Genomic DNA, 18,342 nt, shown 5'->3' with positions numbered 1-18,342 from the left:
GTCCCAACTGTGCAATATGCGGCGACCTCGCAAAGGGCCATTTCCTTCTTGGCCCCAAAAATGTGGAACAACCTTCCCGACAAGCTCCGTTCCACCACCTCCCTGGATCTTTTCAGAAAGAACCTTAAGACCTTTTTCTTTCACCAAGCTTCCTCCCCATGAGATGTGATATTATGCCCTGTCCCCCTATTGTGTAACGATTTTCGCAATGTTTTTGGATCAATTCAACCAAGCTGGCTGTGTAATAGCTTTTAATGTGATATTTTTAACATTGTTTTTATCGATATGTATGTATTTTTATGTTGAAATTTTAATCTGTATGCCGCTTTGATCATCGCGGAAAAGCGGGATAAAAATAAATCTATTATTATTATTATGGTATGAGAGAATATATGCCTTCTTGCTTGTTGGGGTAGAAGGCTACCGTCTTGTTGTAAATAGCCACTTGAATGGTCCTGTGTCAAAGCAGTATCTGAAATGTGCAAATGACTTTCCACAGAATGAGCATTTTAAGGATACTGATGTAACACAGCTTCTCTGTATCAGACTACCGATTCAAGACTATCATGTCCATCATGGATATATCCATGGTGAGGACCAGAAAATATATAGTAGTCAAAAGGCATGCCTCTCATGGTGTTGGAGAGGTCAGTCCACTAGTGTATTGCAAAGAATAAAACAAGTGTTGAAAGGAATATACTTGGATTATGCTGCTCAGGATCAAAATGATCCAGCATACACTTCTGTAGAGGTCTCATCCAGACACAGGTGAAGGGAATAACTATGGTAGTCGCTGCCATGAGACTCAGTAGAACTGAATGGATCTGGTCTTGGAACACTGATTCCATAAGAGCTTCTGTACTGAGGCCTTGAGGGCAAACATTTTGTCCTGAAACAGAAATGATCTGGGCTCCACAACGTCAAGCACTCCCCCATGACCTCGATGAAACAGATGGTTGTAAAGAGGACTTTTCCGAATTCACGAAAAGCCCATGTCTTGAAGAAAGGACCCCACAAGGTGGACGTCTTGCAGGACCTGGTGGAAAGAAGGAGAGACTATCAGCCAGGTACGGAAAGACAGAGAATCCTGCAAGCTTTAGCCAAGCTGCTATCACAGCAAGACCATCAGAGGAAGAGCAAAGCCACCTTTTTATCATCACTCAATAGATGTTCCATTATGGGAGTAACCTGTTCCAAGAGGTTCAAATCTTATGCTCCTCCTTATCAGACAGAGAAATATGAGCCTTGGGAGATCTGGATTGTGCCACTTCAATGATAATTAAACTAGGCTGAGGATGCTTAAAGAGCACAGAACAGTCATCTTCTTGCACACAGTATAGATTTTTGATCCTCCTCCAAATTGTGGAAACCAAGACCAGAGTCTCCCAGAAGTAGCACCTTCCAAAGCACTGAAAGCATAGGGAGAGTAGAATACTGCTCTGACAGTAATATTTTGAGGCTCAATCCTATTAAGGACTGAAGCCTGGTATAGACTGGCGCCTTGCACTGGCCTGGGAATAATTTTAGGGCTCGGGAAAGCAAAGCGTCCACATGTTCCTGAGTCCTACCACACTGTCCGGGCACCATCATGGCTCGCCCCATCCACATGGGGGGCCGTCATGATGACGTACGTGTGGTTGCAGCATCCAAACAGTACTGCACCTTGCAGGTGTCATTAGTGTGCGCAAGTGCACCAATGGCGCCCCGCACACACACCGGGAGCAGGTTCTTTTTAGGGCTCCCAGAGCCACGCCATTTGGTTGCTGTGGCCTTCATCGGGGGCAGAAAGGGGCGACGTCTCGGCACCCCTTTCTCCCCGTCTGTCGAGCCTCTCAGTCCTCAAAAGATAGCTCTGATTCCTTTAAGATCTAATGCCTTAACCATTCTGGAGACTTGCTCTGCAAAGATGCCTAGGTAATCTGTTGGGGAAACAGGATTTTGGTCTCCCATCAGTGCATCAGGGGAGGAAGTAGAAGTGATGAATGAACCGGTTGCTTTTCCAATGATGACTCAGCAGAGGTGTCTCTATCAATTCTTCTAAGAGGATGAAGTGGAGGTGTAACGGGGCACTGCACAGAAGTGAAAATGCATAATTGCGGAGACAAAGAAGGCTGCACTAGACTCAGAATAATCCAGATCGGCTGGATTGGAGGTCAAGCAGCAAGTTCCCCTGCTGGCTGAGTAGACTGTACCAGAAATTGTGAAGAAGGTTGTAGTGGGCAAGGTAGAGGGCAAAGTAGAGAAGTGGGCAACGTAGAGAAGACAGGTTCAGGAAGTGTGGTCATAGGGCATCTAGATTCAGAAGTACAAGAATGAGCAACCGACCGAGGTGGAGAGTATTGCTACCAACAGCAGTCATCACAAGTCACACAAAAATAGTAGGGGTCTCACCTATAATGATGTGAATCACATGAATACATTGGACATCTGTCCCAATTCTTGACTCTCTGTAGTAAGGTTAAGAAGGAGAAAGTAGGAGTCTTCCCAGACAAAGACCTATTGCAGGACCAAGATGGGGAAGGCAGGTTCACAGGCAGGATTGATACAGTCCAGCACCACAGTAACTGGTGCTCTCTGTACCAAACTTTCAGTAGCTAAAACCTGGATTATAAGAAAGGGAAGATTTCCTGAGAATCTCCCCTTCTAAGTAAGAACTGATACACTGAATCTCATCAGACTGCACACTCATCTAGTGATTCTCTCCAGAATCAGGCTTCTTAAATAAATTATTTGGCACCACAAATCTCCAAAGAGAGAATGCAAACTGACAAAATGCCAAAATCATCAGACTTCCTAATGATCCACTGCAATACTACTAATTACAGAAATGAACTTACTGTGTGGCTCAGATAATTCAGCATAAAGTACAGTAAAACAAGATCACACATATAGCCTCAGTAGATGAACCTGAAGAGATAAGATGAATATCCTCAATATCCTAACTTCCATAGGATATAGAACTTCTAACTCAATATCCTAATCTTCAACTACTTTCTAGGCCCTGATCTTAACTCTATAATATGTGTGCCATAATTATTGTATACGAAGACAGTCACTCCATATGGTGTTTTGTATGGCTGAACTAAGGTTATTTTCTTTACAAATAAAAGGAGCCTTTTATAATAAGACTGTATGTTTAGTATCAGGGGACTGAATTAAAAATTATTTTAAATCAGTTTATCTTTAAAATAGAAAATATCTTTTAGAGCATTTTGTTAAAAGAAACATTCAATATTTTGGGCTCAATCCAACTGCTAGTCCCACCTTGAATAGACCAACTGAATCAAAGGAAACTTAACAGATCAACATTTACTTAAACCTCAGACTGCAGACAAAAGTTACAAAAATATAATACACTTGCTATGAAAAAAGCTGGTTTTGCATTTTGTAGCCTCTTCTAGAAGCACAGAGGATGTGTGCATTTTAAATATATATCACTATTCTGCATAGAACAACTTTGTAGGCTGTTGCAGGAGAATTAAGAAAACCTTAAATCTCACGATTTGGAGTGGGATTGAATGACTTAAAATTCAATTTATTCCACATCCTGATTTAGGTGTTCAGAAATCATAGGGCTGCGGCCTGCTCACCAGTGCTTAGAGAAAGGTTTAGCACATCTTAAAATGAAATGTGTATTAGGGTAATGAATGCTTGGGAAGACTAGATCTCTAGAAAGATACCAGTTCTCCTGATGTCTGTATGCTAGGTAAGCTCAGCCAGAGCTTCAAAGGATTACATTTGGGACTAGAACTCCCAGAATGCCCCCCCACTGCAACATCGCTAGGAATTTTAATCCAAAAAGCAATCTTTCCAAAGTCTCCATGCCTATATAAGCAAGACTTTTTAAAGAGACAACACTACAGAGGTTTGCATATTTTTCATCTGCATTAAGCAGTCAATTTAAATAAAGGATATCCAGGTTTCCATCAGCTTTCAAAGTTACCTCACAATATAATTAGCATGTCCATGTACATGTGTATACAGGGGTGGTGTGTATATCCCAAAGGTGGGGAAAATGTAGTCCTCTTGAGATGTTGCTGGACTGAAAACATACCCAATAATGAGACTTATACTTCAGTAACAGCTGGAGGGACAGCACTTCTCCATGGTTGCCAAATCTAACCAACACTAACTGAACTGATTCGCAGTTATCCTTAATCCTTATATAAATCCTTTTTTGTAATCCTTGGAAAATGCTAAATCTGATGGGCCAGTAAAAAAGTGAATAAAAAGGCCAGATCTTAAATATTATGAGTGACCATCTATGGCCAAGTGTGATATTTCAAATCCTAGGTAGCATCCTCCATAAATTACACATCTTCTTCTTCTTTCCCTTCCCAAAACATCTTGGTTTAGGTGTTAAGCAAATGGATATGATATGATTCTGCATCCCTGCCCATTTTATCTATTAATTAACTATTCAACTAATGGTAAGTAGCTTTCATTTTGCCTTCCTTTTCCTTAAAGCTTTTCTTTTAAAACTTTCTAAAACCACAACTTTTAGTTCTGATAAAGGTAGAGCCTATCTGAACCTATAGTTCTGCATCTCTATCCAATATTTAAATACAGTGGGTTTAAGCAGCTTCCATTTTTCCTTCTGTTTTCTTAGGTAACTTCCATTTTTCTTGCATCTGTGTGTATATGCCTTTAAGTCACCTGTCAACATATGGTGACCCCCATGAATTCTTTAGGGCTTTCTTAGACAAGGAATACTCAGAGATTACTTTGCCAGTTTCTTCTTCTGAAATATAGCCTACAGCATCTAGTACTGTATTCAATGGCAGTTTCCCATCCAGTGCTAACCTGGGCTGATCCTGCTTAGTTTCCAAGATCAGACAGGATCTAGTGCCTAGATTTAAGTTTAGGACTAACAATCTAATAAGACTTGGTTTAAAGCCTCAGCATATAAGGACATCATATCTTTTTCAAAAACATGTAACGCCACAGAAACTAGCATTACCATTTCATTACAGTACAAAGTTGACAAAAACATTCAGAAGAACATTATTTATGGGGATAGTGATCCATTTCCAAACACTGTGCAGTAGAACTTAATGAAGCAGTCTCACATGATCTATGGACTGACCATCTAACATGCTGAAAGGATCATATGAATTTGCTTAAAGAAAATCAATATAACAACAGCCCAGTTTTGGTTAAGTCACTTGACACCTTATGCAAAGGCAATGAACACTTTGTAGTATGTGAAAAGAGAGTGAAAAGCCACAGCCAATCCTGACTTCATGTCACATGCACCCATATCATACATGTAGCTGAACATGCACATTTGCCACAGCCTGACATTGGAAACAACAGCTGAAATAAACTTACCCAGAAAACCCCATGACAAAAAGAGCAAAGAAGTCAAAGCTCTGCATAAAATTTCAAGGCATGTCCCGTTCTCCTGCTCTTTCACATTGTCCCCATGTTTTACCAAAACAGTTCCAGAACGCATCCTCTCTGTCTGTCTGTCTGTCTGTCTGTCTGTCTGTCTCTCTCTCTCTCTCTCTCTCTCTCACTATATATATATATATATATATATATATATATATTGCTCAAGCAGTTCTATATAGGTTAGCAGATACCTTACATTTTCAACCTTCAGCATCTGGCAGTTTTGATTTTATTCTTATTTTAGAAAACATCTGTGCACTTATAGACTTCTTCGAACAGTAAGGCTTCTTGGAGACAATGGCTCCAGGGTGGAAGAACTGCAAGTCAGCTCTCTTGACAAGTCTGAATGACAATAAGGGATTGGGTCACACTTACCATACCACCTGCTTGTTCTTTCCCATTCACACCTGAGTGCCACTTATTTAGACACAGCAGGTGCATGCAATGGAAACTAGGTCAGAGACGCAGGAGTATTTGTGCTTTAGACTTGCAGTACCTTGGACCAATGTTCCAAGCCAGAGCTGTATGCCAAAAATATCAGCTGCCTGCCCATTCTATACACACGGCATTGGGATTGATGCCCCAAGAGATGCCTTGCTTGGCCCTGTAAAGCAGCAACACGATCTGAAGATTTATTTTACCAAGTCAAACCAATGGGACAGTATACTAGCTGACAAGCAGCCATTATCCCAGTCTCAGGGTGGAAAAGGCATTTCCTTCTCTGGTCCTACCAGGAGACACCCCATTTAACAGATAGGACCAAAAGTGGGATTTTCTCCATTTATTATATGATTGATTGGTTATACAGTGGACCCTTGTTAGCCGCTGGGGTTTGGTTCCAAGATCCCCCATGGATAACAAAATCCATGGATGCTCAAGTCCCATTAAATATAATGACATAGCAAAATGGTATCCCTTATAAAAATTGTAAAATCAAGGTTTGATACTTGAAATTTATATATTTTTTTAACATTTTCAAACCGTGGATGCTTGAATAAAAAAAATTTATTTCATTTTAAGATGTGCTTGTATAAAAAATCTCTGTATAAGAAGGGCCAACTATATCTACATTTTTTTTGATATGTGCCTTCAAGTCATTGCCAACTTATAGCAACCCTAAGGCAAACCTATTACAGGGTTTTCTTGACAAGATTTGTTCAGAAGGTTTGACTTTGCCTTCCTCTGAGGCTGAGAGAATGTGACTTGCCCAAGGTCACCTGGTGGGTTTCAATAGCCAAGTGGGAATTTCAACCCTAGTCTCTAGGGTCCTAGTTCAATAGCCAAGCGATTATACCATGATACTTCTCTATATCTATATCTCCTATGTTTCATAAGTGCATCATATTGCTCTCCACTTCCTCATTTTATCTTCCCAATAACTCCATGTGGTAAGCCAGGTTGAGAGACAAAAAGCAACTGGGCCGAAGTCATCCAGTAAATTTTACAATTCAGTGGGGCCTTGATTGCAGATCTTCCAAATCCCAGTGCAGCACTGTAATCACATCACCACAGTGCTTTGCAAAACAAGTGTTAATGTTAGCGAGCTATGCCCCCTTCCTATTTTTCCTCCAGCCCCAGCAACCACTTGCTCTTCCTGTCTACTGTAACAAGCAGGTGTGTGTGTGTGTGTTTTAAAAAAATCCATCTGGAAGAGAAGAGAGAGAGAACTAATAAAGTAGTGGCCAACAGAGAGGACACAATTCCCTCTGATTCAGGCCACTGATTAATTGACTGATTGGTTTTTTTTTAAAGGTAGTGAATGAGAGCTCCTTTTGCATACACAATCAGCACTGGAATTAGTTTTGCCTGGCCATTCTGATAAAGTAAGAATAGAAAAGAAAAAGAGGACATCCTGCCAACAAGCCCAAACCTATTTGTTTCAGGGTAGCAAAAGGACAGGGCAGCAAAGAGTGGCATGGGTATGGGAGGGAAATGAAACCCACCCACTGTGGTGTTATATGTCAATACCTGCTCTACTAATTACGGATCACCACTTGGAAAGGTGGGTAGAAGGAGCCATGGCTCTCTTCGAAAGATGGCAAACATGCCTGTGTAACAGCAAGTTCAAAAGATAGTTTGCCAAGGTTTTTGCTACCAATGTAGGGCACTGTCATCTACAGGAGCCAGAACAGCAGATAAATAGGTGCTGAACATCTGTAAAAGACAACACGTGACCAGTGTAAGAGGCCAACACCCTGTTTATATCCAAGGAATGTAGACAGCACTCATATCTCATAAAAGAATGGGATAAAATATAGGGAGAATGATATCCTGAGCCAGGCGCAAAACAGATACAACCTCTGGAAGGAAGAAACTGTTTGGTCTGAGAACCACCTTGTCCTTGTGCCAAACCACATAAGGATAGTCAGTCCTGAGCACACAGAGCTCTCTCACTCGGAGCTTTAAGAGAAAGACACTCTAAGAGGGCAGTGGCAAGAGCCTCAAGGTGGTGCCTAGTCAGCTGTGAGACCCCAAATGAAATATTGTACTCCATAAAGGAAGGGAAGTGACTTGTGCAGAGCTTTAAAAGCAATTTGTAACTTTACTCATTGCTCTACCTGCCCAGTAAGCAGCTACTCTACTGCAGTCCAGAAAGTCACTTGCTGAATTACAACTTACTAACAAATTGCCATTGCTGGAGATAGAAGGCAAAAGATAAAAGTTGCAAGGGCAGAGAAAGGAGAAGGAAAGGAGGATTGGAGAATTCTTGCAGAGGCAGACAAGGTTAGGTAAGGGTTTGCCTACTTCACCACATACGTGTTTTCTGTCTCTCATCATCTTAACCCTGAATGGGTTACCCTGCCTGGACTCTTCCCCATCCCACTCATCTGGACAGGTATAGCTTAGCAAACCAAGGTGGCAGCAGACACCACACACCAATGTTTTGGATGCACAACACAGAAGCACTTCCTGAGTCTCTCTGTCTTCCACTTTTTTTCTCTCTGCCAACCATTTGCTCTAAATCCTGTACCTGAGCTAGCCCACAGGCATTCAGAAAAGCACTCTGTCTTCTCTCACACAGCTCACATCAACATAGCTAGTACTGTATATGCACATGCCCTATGCTGCTCTTTGGGGCAGCCAGACTAGCAAGACATCATTCTCATCCCCATGTGCTCACTGTGACTCTCTCTCATTCCCTTCTTCATTCCCACCTCTCCTCAGGCTCTCTCTTTTGTTTGAGCAGAATGAAGGAAGGCAGAAGGAAGACTTCAGTTGTGGGAAAGTACAAGTGGTTAAAATGCAACAGGAGTGTACGGTGAGGGGGTAATTAACAGAAGTCATAAGAAAAATGGCATGTAGCCATAAAAGAAATCAAGATCTTTATACATATTCTCAGAAACTTCTTAAACAAACTCCACAGCCATGAAGACAGTAAAGTTCTTCAATCCTTAAGATGGAGACTTTGAAGAGTCTCTGCTAGATACCAAATTGTATAAATAAATAATAATCATCACCATCATGATCTACTGGATCTGGATTTAGATTAGCAGAGCACTGGATTTCTATGAATGAAGACATACCATGAAGAAGAAAGAAGGCAGCTTTGCTGGCCCCTCCTTGTTGCTTTCTAAAGCCTTCTGCTGATAATACCTGCAGATTACTGTAACAGATACATAAGAGCATAAAACGGAACTCAAAATGGCAGAAGAGACATTGAAGTATCCGTATTAGCAATACAAAACAATTCTGCTGAAACCATAAACCTTAAATCATGTGACACATACACACATATACCTGAAACAACTGTATTGACTATTGGTCCATTTTCAGGCAGAATTCAAAGTGCTGGTTTTGACCTTTAAATCCCTACACAGTTTGGGTCCAGACTATCTGAAAGACGATATCTCCTTAAATAAGACAGAGCATGTGTTAAGATCTTCAGGGTAGGGCTTTCTCACAGTCCCACTACCCTTGCAGGTGCAGTTGATGAAGACTTGGAAAAAGCCTTCTCCATGGCAGCTCACAGGCTATGGAATTCCCTTCCACAGGAGGTCCGGTTGGCCCCCTCCCTCCTGCATTTCCACCAGCAGATAAAGTCATTATTACTTGGGGAGGCCCTTTGAATCTTAATTACAGAGTTGTAGCATGTGTGTTTGTAATATGTTATGTTGCATTTTTAAAAATGTTTTATCGTTAAATAATATTGTAAATATGCTTTATGTTAGCCATGTATTATTATTATTATTATTATTATTATTATTATTATTATTCTTTATTTATATAGCACTGCAGATTTACACAGCGCTGTACATACAAACAATAAAACCAATAAAAATGAAACCTGCCAATGGCATACATTCTACAAAATACATATAAAACAATTGATAATAATACAAGATAGAATTAGATAAAAAAAGCAGACAACAAATTAAAAAGTTCAAATATCAAATATCAAATCAAATATCAGATTTAATAGTATTATTTAATTTGCTTTTAGCTTTTATAATCAATGTTTTAGCTGTTACTGTTTTTTAAACTGGTAAGCTGCCCAGGGTCCCATTTTTGAAGAAAGGCAGGCTATTAATGAATTAAATCTGAATCTTCAAAGAAATGAGTTTCCATCCAGTTGGACCCACTCTCCAGGGAGGGGAGCAACAAAAACAGAATCTCCCCTGTTTTTCTTGAAGGATCTACCCACTGTCACTGGCAGCAAGATGAGTTTTCCGCAGTCAAGGGAACATCATTTATTTCTACTACTGTGGCATATAAACTGGTCCATTATTCTGATTTCTGTTTACTTTATTGATGTAATCTCTCTTGGGCAGTTAGCTATATACAACTTGAGTCCCACAAATCAGTTGTTTGGCCCACCAAATGAATCATGAGAACTTGGGATAAATTATGATATACTTTAACTGATATGAATTTTAGCCGCTTTATTTGCAAAGCTTCAAAGTTCAAAGCTACTTGCAAAACATCAAAGCCTGAATGGCTTTACAAAAGTTACTATTCCTGCACCTAGCCTACTCCACGTTGCAGGATTATTACAAAGATAGGTTAGACATAAACAGCCAATTTCAAGCATAGGAACTAGCAAATCTCAGTTACTACCTAGTTAAAAACCCTAAGAGAGCCTTCCATACCTACTTAGTCAAATATACTATTTATAACAAGGGAAGGAAATGTGTGCTTCTCCAGATGTTGGTGGGTTGCAACATCTGAAGGGCCACATACTTTGCATCTCTGATTTATAAGCTTTACCACATATTTCCCCTGGAGTGGATCTTTAAACTAGGGCTTTTAAAGCAACTGTCTCTTCTACCAACAGAAAAAGATGGGACAAAGGAAATTTAAAGGCTAAAGTGAAAAGTGAGACAGTTTGGACTTTCCATACCACTGACTGGGCAGACTGTTACACTACCACATCCAAACATCCTCAGAAGTGTTACCATCAGAGGTAAGTCTTGCTCTGTCCTGAGATCACCTCACAGTGTTCATCGATTGTCCCATGACCCACATTGCATGCAAGTAACATGCAGCTACTCTACTGGCTTCTTTTGCAGCACTTAAAAAACAGCCCACAGGAATCTAAGGGCAGCATTTATAAAGAGCTGGGAATAAAATTTGGAAGTCATCTCAGAGGAGGGACAGCCAGCCTCAGCAAATGTTTGAAACAAGATTTCTGAAATTAGGTCACAAGCAAAAAATTAGCATTTTGCTAGTTAGGAGCTGACAAGGAACTGCTTCTGCCCTAGATTTGAGATAGCTAGCAGAGGATGAATCATACAGGCAGGCATTGTACAAGGGGTGGGGGGAGCACTGCAAAGCTTTATGTTGGCTTACTGCTCAGAGATGAACCATTAATGGCAGACACTGCATTTTGAAAATTCAAAGTTGTATGCTGACAATCATGGTGCTTAATTTACTAAAGGATGAACCTGTTTCTTGGGTTGTCTACCTTCCACAAGTCTGTAAGTCTTTCTAATGCACAACAGTAACAAGGAGCAATCCAATGTGTTGGACGTTATGCACCTGCTCTGTGCCAATGAAACACCGTTCTACCACAGGAGGAGACAGCCTGCTTTTGTCAGCTCTCTGGCTGGCACTGTTCCTAGAACAGTGCTAGAAGTGAGGACACAATCTAATCCTCCAGTGGTAGGGAAGGTACTGTCCCAGCTATTACAAGACACAATCTCCCTAAATGGAGTCCTTAGCATGCTGCAAATCAAAATTAAAGAATTAGGAATGCTAAAATTCAATGTAAAGAAACTCACCCGGGATTGTTCTCCTGTAATAATGAGAGGAGTGTCCAGATGTCAGATCCATATTTCCGGCATCACGAAAATTAAATACCTAATATCTGACATGCATAACACTGGTTCCCTAGTGGTGCACATCTCAAGGTTATTTGGGTCTAAAAACATGGGGATTAATTTTAATAAACTTTCATGTACCCATATATCTGCAATCTCCAGTATCATCTTCAGTCACTAGATTGGCAAACTTTCCTAACAAATGCAGAGTTTTGTAGTCAATGCAATTTGAAGCTAGTGGGGAGTACACTGATGGACAGCTACAGAGCTACACAACTCTTGATGAAAGGAAAAGGACCTCTTCTCCAGTAGAGTACTCCATGGCTGTAAACATGACTAGCTGTCCCAGTGGCTATGACTTCACTCATATGGGATAGGCACAATGTGTCTAGCACTTCCAGCTGCACAACTATGCTTGAAGGTTTTGGTACATCAAAACAACTGTTATCCCAACCCATGCACAGTTTGCAATTTCAATGACAGAAAATCAAATGATAAGGGAATTGGGACGAGTCAGCAGGTGAGCATGGGATGTCATGCAGATTCACTTTTAAATCAGGAAATCTTGTCCTATGAAGCCCATGTTTCAAATCCTATAGCTCATTCCAACTAGAGTAGGTCCACTGAATCAATGGAAAGTATATAAGTGTTGATTTACCAAGTTCCATCAATTCAATGGCTCAACTCTAGTTTGAACTACCATTTGGATTTAGGCATGTGGATCCATGCACACATGCTCTCTCAATCACACACACACCCAGTGGGTCAGCTGCACCTGCCTCTGCCTCAATGGATGAAGCAACAATCTTGCCACTCTGAAGGATTTATTGTGGATGGTCATTCTTTCACAAAGGCGATATTTTACATGGTAGAGAGGGCCAATAACTTTTCTTAGAATTCAACTCAGGAGAAGGTTACGTCAATAAAGAAGTAAATCCAGGCCTCAGTTGAGTACAGCAACATCATTGTCTTGGGGGCTCTTCAGACCAGCCATTAGGGCCTGCCGGGGGGCAGAGTCAGGACATCGCGTCCACATGATGCACGCCCCAACTCCGCCTCAGGGTGCTGTGACGCTGCACGTTGCTCCACACAGTGCGCAGTGTCACACCACTCCTCCGGCACTGCACCCACATGATGCAGCACCAAAGAAGCACTGTATAGCCGCGGTTATTGCGCCCTTTCCAGGGCGCAAAAGGAACAACTTTTTGCAACTCCTTTTCGCGCCCTGGAAAGGCCGGATCGGGGCTGTGGCATGCAATTGCCATGGCCGCAATCTGGCTGAAGAAGGGGCAGCTGGAGGCTGCCCCTTTAGGGCTGTTTGTACAGCCCCTTGGTTCCATCACGAGACAAGCACCTTTTCATAGCTTTTCAGCCCTTCACAAGGTTCCTTATCCAACTACCCCAAGTCTCAGTAGGTCTCTATACCTCTTCTTCTCCCTTCTCACTCTACATGGATGCTTCAAATCTGCATGTGAAGGGGGCCGATTTTTCAGAGCTCTCCCACCCGTGCTTCTCTCCTCACATCAGTCCACAGCTTCGCTCTCTTCTCTTGTTGGGCTTTTACCTCTTCAATTCCTTCCCAGCTGTTGAAGATGGCAGCCCTGCTTAGCATCTTTCTTGTTCTCTCCCAGACCACCTGCGCCACCTGCTTCCAGCCAAGAATGCAACATGGTCTTCAGCTTGCCCTCCTCCTAGCATTACAAATACTACATATATTACAAGCAAAATGAAACAAAAAAATTATCTGCTTCTTCACCTACAAAAACTACATACTACTACCACAATATTAACTTACAAGGACAGGATGAACAAATGACTTCTAACTTGCCAGTTCATGGAATCAAACTAACAGTTAGTTCTGCTTCCCCAATACATACACACTTAACTAAATTTGTAATAATGGTATTGGTTATTTGTAAATGACAGACTGTTTAAGAATAGGAGTTATACTATTCTATAAATTCTAAACTGAGTATTTCTCCCCATATCTTCTTTCAGTAATCAATCACTAATTTCCATTCATCTTTAAAAGACTCTATAGCTCCCTCTCTTATAAGATTAGTTGGTTTATCTTTTTTTTTTAAAGCGTTATAAGCCATTCTTCTTGAGAGAGAATTATTTAGTACTTCCAATGTTGTGTATACAACAATCTGGGTGCTGTTACCATATATTGTATGATCTTCCCATTCTTCTTTTCCATTTGTTCTTCCAAACCTACAAGCCCCCCCCCCAAAAAAAATCAGGTCTCATTTAGTTTTTAAAGGTTAGTATATCTTTCATACTTTATTTATTTGTGTATCTTATTTTTGCTCTTTCACAAGTCTACCACATATGAGAAAATTCCTTCTTTTTTCTGATATTTCCAACCTACATTAATTAAATGTACCTTTATACATCTTAGATATAGTTAAATACCAATGATACATCATGTATAAAAAAAAAATTGGATCATAACAAAGCACATTTCAAACCTTTTTTCCACATATTTTCTTATTGATACATTTGCATATTATAACCAATGTTTTGTGACATTTCATCATACACTCCTTTAGTTTTTCATCCTGTTCTTCATCTTCCATCTCCATTTTTGAAAGCATTTTATGGTTATTAAGTGGTCATCACTCAAAAACAGTTGCTTTTCAAATTCTGATCTGGCACTCTCAAAACCATACAATCTCTTAATCAATTTAAATTGCTCAAACAAATGCCTTCACAGATACCATTCAACTTTTCATTAACTTCTTCATGCTGTCCAATGCTTTTTCAAGAAAAATCATCAAATCGTCAGCAAATACTTTCAGATGAGAACAACATCCTTTAATATTTATTCCCTCAGTATTTTCATCTTTTCTGATAGTTTTATTCAATACTTCCAAAGTAAATATTAAAAGGAGACAATGGACAATCTTGCCTAGTTCCTCTTTGAATCTCATGATCTTAAGGTAAATCTTCATTTATCACAATTTGTGCTTTTTGGATCTGGTATATTGCTGTTACATGTTCAATAAAGCTATTGCACAAAGCCACATTGGTCATTGTTTATTAATTCTTGCAGTATCATCTCCATTTTCTCTGTCAAAATAGATGTAAATAACTTCTTTGTTCCTCCTAATTTTCTTTTTTTTAATTGCATATTTGGTTATATAAAAATCCTTCTCATAAATCTGTATATGCATCCCATAAAACTGCCATGTCTGTTGATTGATTTAAATTTATCTTAGAAAATTCTTTCAAAATCTCCTTTACATTAATATTTTCTAATCTTGCAATAGTATTTCATTTAATCTCCAGCTAAAGGATCTTTCATTAATTAATGACAATGTAACCAAGTTGTGCTCAGAAAGTCCTAGAAATTCTCTTAATTACATAATGCATTTGATATTAAAAACATGTCAATTCTTGAAAAGGATTTGTGTCTTTCAAAATAAAAAGTATAGTCCTTAGCTTCACCATAGTGTTGTCCACATAGGCTAAACGAAATGGCTCAACCCTGGTATAAAACTAGCTTGTTAAGAAGACACACTTGGCTAAAAAAGGAAGAAAAATCCAACCAAGCTGCACTCTGGGGCTAAACACCAGAGTAAAAAACCATTCCAATCTGCTCCACTCCAAGCCAGAAAGGCAAACCATCACACCAGAAGCGCCCAGGCAGAAGAAGTTAGCAGCAGGTGCCCTAGGCCAGGCAAGCCTTGGGCACCATTGCAGGTCATAATTTTCTTTGTTACCCACCCACAAATTGATTGCACAAGCAAACAAAGTGCTCAGCTGCAATACTGACCCATTGCACATCCTGTAAAGCAAAATGAAGACAATACAGTACCAACAATACAATAGGTTTAAATAAAAGCATTAACAAACTGGCTGGTCAAATGGGGAAGTGGGAGAAAGGGGTATGTACTGGGAGAGCTCTGTGATCGTGTTGTGCCAGTGTGTCATTAGGCACACCGGTGTGCTGTGCAGGCAGCGACTGATTTTCATCTCTTTTTTTATGTGTCTCTTGAAGGCAAATGAAATCATATTTAAACTTTCCCAAACAGAGAAAAATATTTTTTCCTCTTCTGAGCTGAATTAATTCCTCTTACATTCAAAAAGATACGTTTTAAATCAGAGTTTTACATCATCAGAGTTTCCTTCCTGGTCATCTAATCTGGGATATGCGGTTTTTTCCTCTTCATGATTATTTGTCACAGTCTGCCTCTTAATCATCTTGTCCTGAAGTAGATTCTACACTGAGAATAGAAGTTTTCTCTTTTTTTATCTCATTCATTTTTGTTCCATTTAAGTTAGATTCGATAACTGTTCCACATATTTTTTTAAAAATATTTTGTCTTTGGAAGAGTGTCAACAACAAATCTTTGTTTAAAATGAAAGGTCACAGCTTCCAACTTTTCCCATCTGAATTGAATTTGTATCTTTTCAGCTCTTCTGTTTTCTCCTCTTCGGAATTCTGGATGGTATGTCTTTTAAAACTTGTATAAGTTTCCCATCTATCTGCATCTATAGTTCAAATAGTGTTCTCTTCATCTTTCAATATCACAAAATATACTATCACATCTCAGGATATTCTCTTTTATCTTGCAACCCACGGATCTGTTCTGTTTACTTTATTGACTTCCCATTGCACATCCCTGTCTTCCCAACATCTCAGTGAGGGCATCACAGATATTTTCCTATCCTATCGCACATATTTTCACTTTATTGCTCTTCAAGCCCTCTATATTTCAAGGCTTTCTCACTTTCTTTAAGTTCCAATATGGACATGGCAGCCAGATCTATCATTATGTTAACAGTCATCATTTCAGTAATTTCTTCCAGCTTGGTTGTTCTTTCTTCCAGAGAAGTCAGTTTTGTATTTGTTACATTTCTTTTAATTCCATTTTTAAAATTCCTTTCAGCTCTTATATCATTATTTCACTAAATTCTTTTCTTAAATCCATTTTCATCTGGGTCATCTCCTGTCTCAGTTAGCCATCTGAAATATTTTTCTTAAAATTTGTTATTTGCTCCATATATTTTATTTGATCCATCAATAGATGCTGTTTTTGGCCCTTGAGCAGATGTAAGTTGTCCTGTTTTAGATCTGTTAGCAGATGCCATCTTTTATCTGCAAAACAGTTTGACAGCTGTAAAATTAAAGACTGATGTTTTTCTGTATAGTTTTCACTTTGTCCACTAAATGCTACTTCAGTCTTCTACAGTGACCTCTAGGCTCTCTACTCCTTCAACAGGAAACAAAATACAGTCGTCCCTCCAGATTCACAGCTTTGGGATTTGCGGATTCAATTATTCGCAAGTCCCTAGTTGTGTGCGCATGCACTCCTCCCTCTCTGTCCCTCCCAGCCTTTTCCCCCGTGAGTGAGGGAAATGCCAAGAGCTAGGGACTCGCGAATAATTGAGGTAACCGAAGCCTTGGACTGAAAGAGGAAGCAGCAGGCGCACCCTCCTTCCTTCCCTCTCAAGGTTTGAGAGAGGTCCAGGGATCTCTCCCAAGCCTTGAGGGAAGGGAGACGTGGCCAAAACACCCTTTTCCCTTCCTTCCCAAGGTCTGAGAGAGGTCCCCCGACTTCTCTCAAACCTTGGGGCTGAAAAGGGACGCAGCCAAAGAGCCCTTTTCCCTTCCCTGCCAAGGTCTGAGAAACGTCCCCGGACTACTTTCAAGCCTTAGGACTGAAGGGAGACACAGCCAAAGAGCCCTTTTCCCTTCACCTGCCAAGGATTAAGAGAGGTCCCAGGACTGCTTTCAAGCCTTTGGACTGAAGGGGGGCGCGGCCAAAGTGTCCTTTTCCCTTCCCTCCCAAGGTTTGAGAGAGGTCCCCCGATTATTTTCAAGCCTTGGAAAGGAAGGAAGCAGCCAGCACGCACTCCCATTTATTGGATGAGGAAGGGACTCCCTTGCCCTTCCAGCACCTCAAACAGCTTGCTAGAGCTGTTTCAAGCTTTGGAGGGGAAATGTGTGTGCGCACTCATCCCCACCCATTATTAGCGAATTTTTCATATTCCCTACCACAAATTTGGGGAGTAGACTGTAAATCTCTTCCTTTAGTTTCCAGCTCTCTACCATGCAGTCGCAATGTTTAGACAGGCAGGCCCTTCAAGATTAGTCTCTCCCTCACTGTCACCGACATCACTGACCCCGTTCCCCCTCTAGAAGAAGATACTTGTCTCACCTCAAATGTTCCAGTAATTTTAGCAAATCTGTATTTGAAATTTTAATTTATCTTGTTGTTTAATTTCTATTTTTACAATATCTACAAAAAGAATAGGGGGTCGCAGCAACAATTTAATGTTATGATTAAAAGAGTGTAGCAAAATTATTCTATACTTATGATTAAGTGTAAAGAAAACAATATTGATAATGATTATTGATCATCATAATGATAATGGATAAGATTTGGGTAAAACAGTTAGGAAAATGTTTTATTTAACTCAGTCATGTTTCTTGCAATAAATAAGAATACATTATAAAGAGAGATAATACGGAAGGTGAAAGCTACGCATACAGATAAGAGGGTTATACTATAGATAGGTGTATTAGTGAAAACATGAGTTAATAAGGAGAATTTTATATTTCACATAGGGGACAGAATATATATATATATATATATATATGTATGTATGTATGTTTGTAGGTAACTAAGCTTAATTAAATTAGTTTGGTGTTAATATTCAAGAAGGCCGATAAGCAATATAT

This window comes from Sceloporus undulatus, chromosome 2, assembly GCF_019175285.1.
Source record: "Sceloporus undulatus isolate JIND9_A2432 ecotype Alabama chromosome 2, SceUnd_v1.1, whole genome shotgun sequence".
NCBI classification, from domain to species: Eukaryota; Metazoa; Chordata; class Lepidosauria; order Squamata; family Phrynosomatidae; genus Sceloporus; species Sceloporus undulatus.
The sequence above is the reverse complement of the archived record's forward strand: the minus strand, read 5'-3'. Positions refer to the sequence as shown.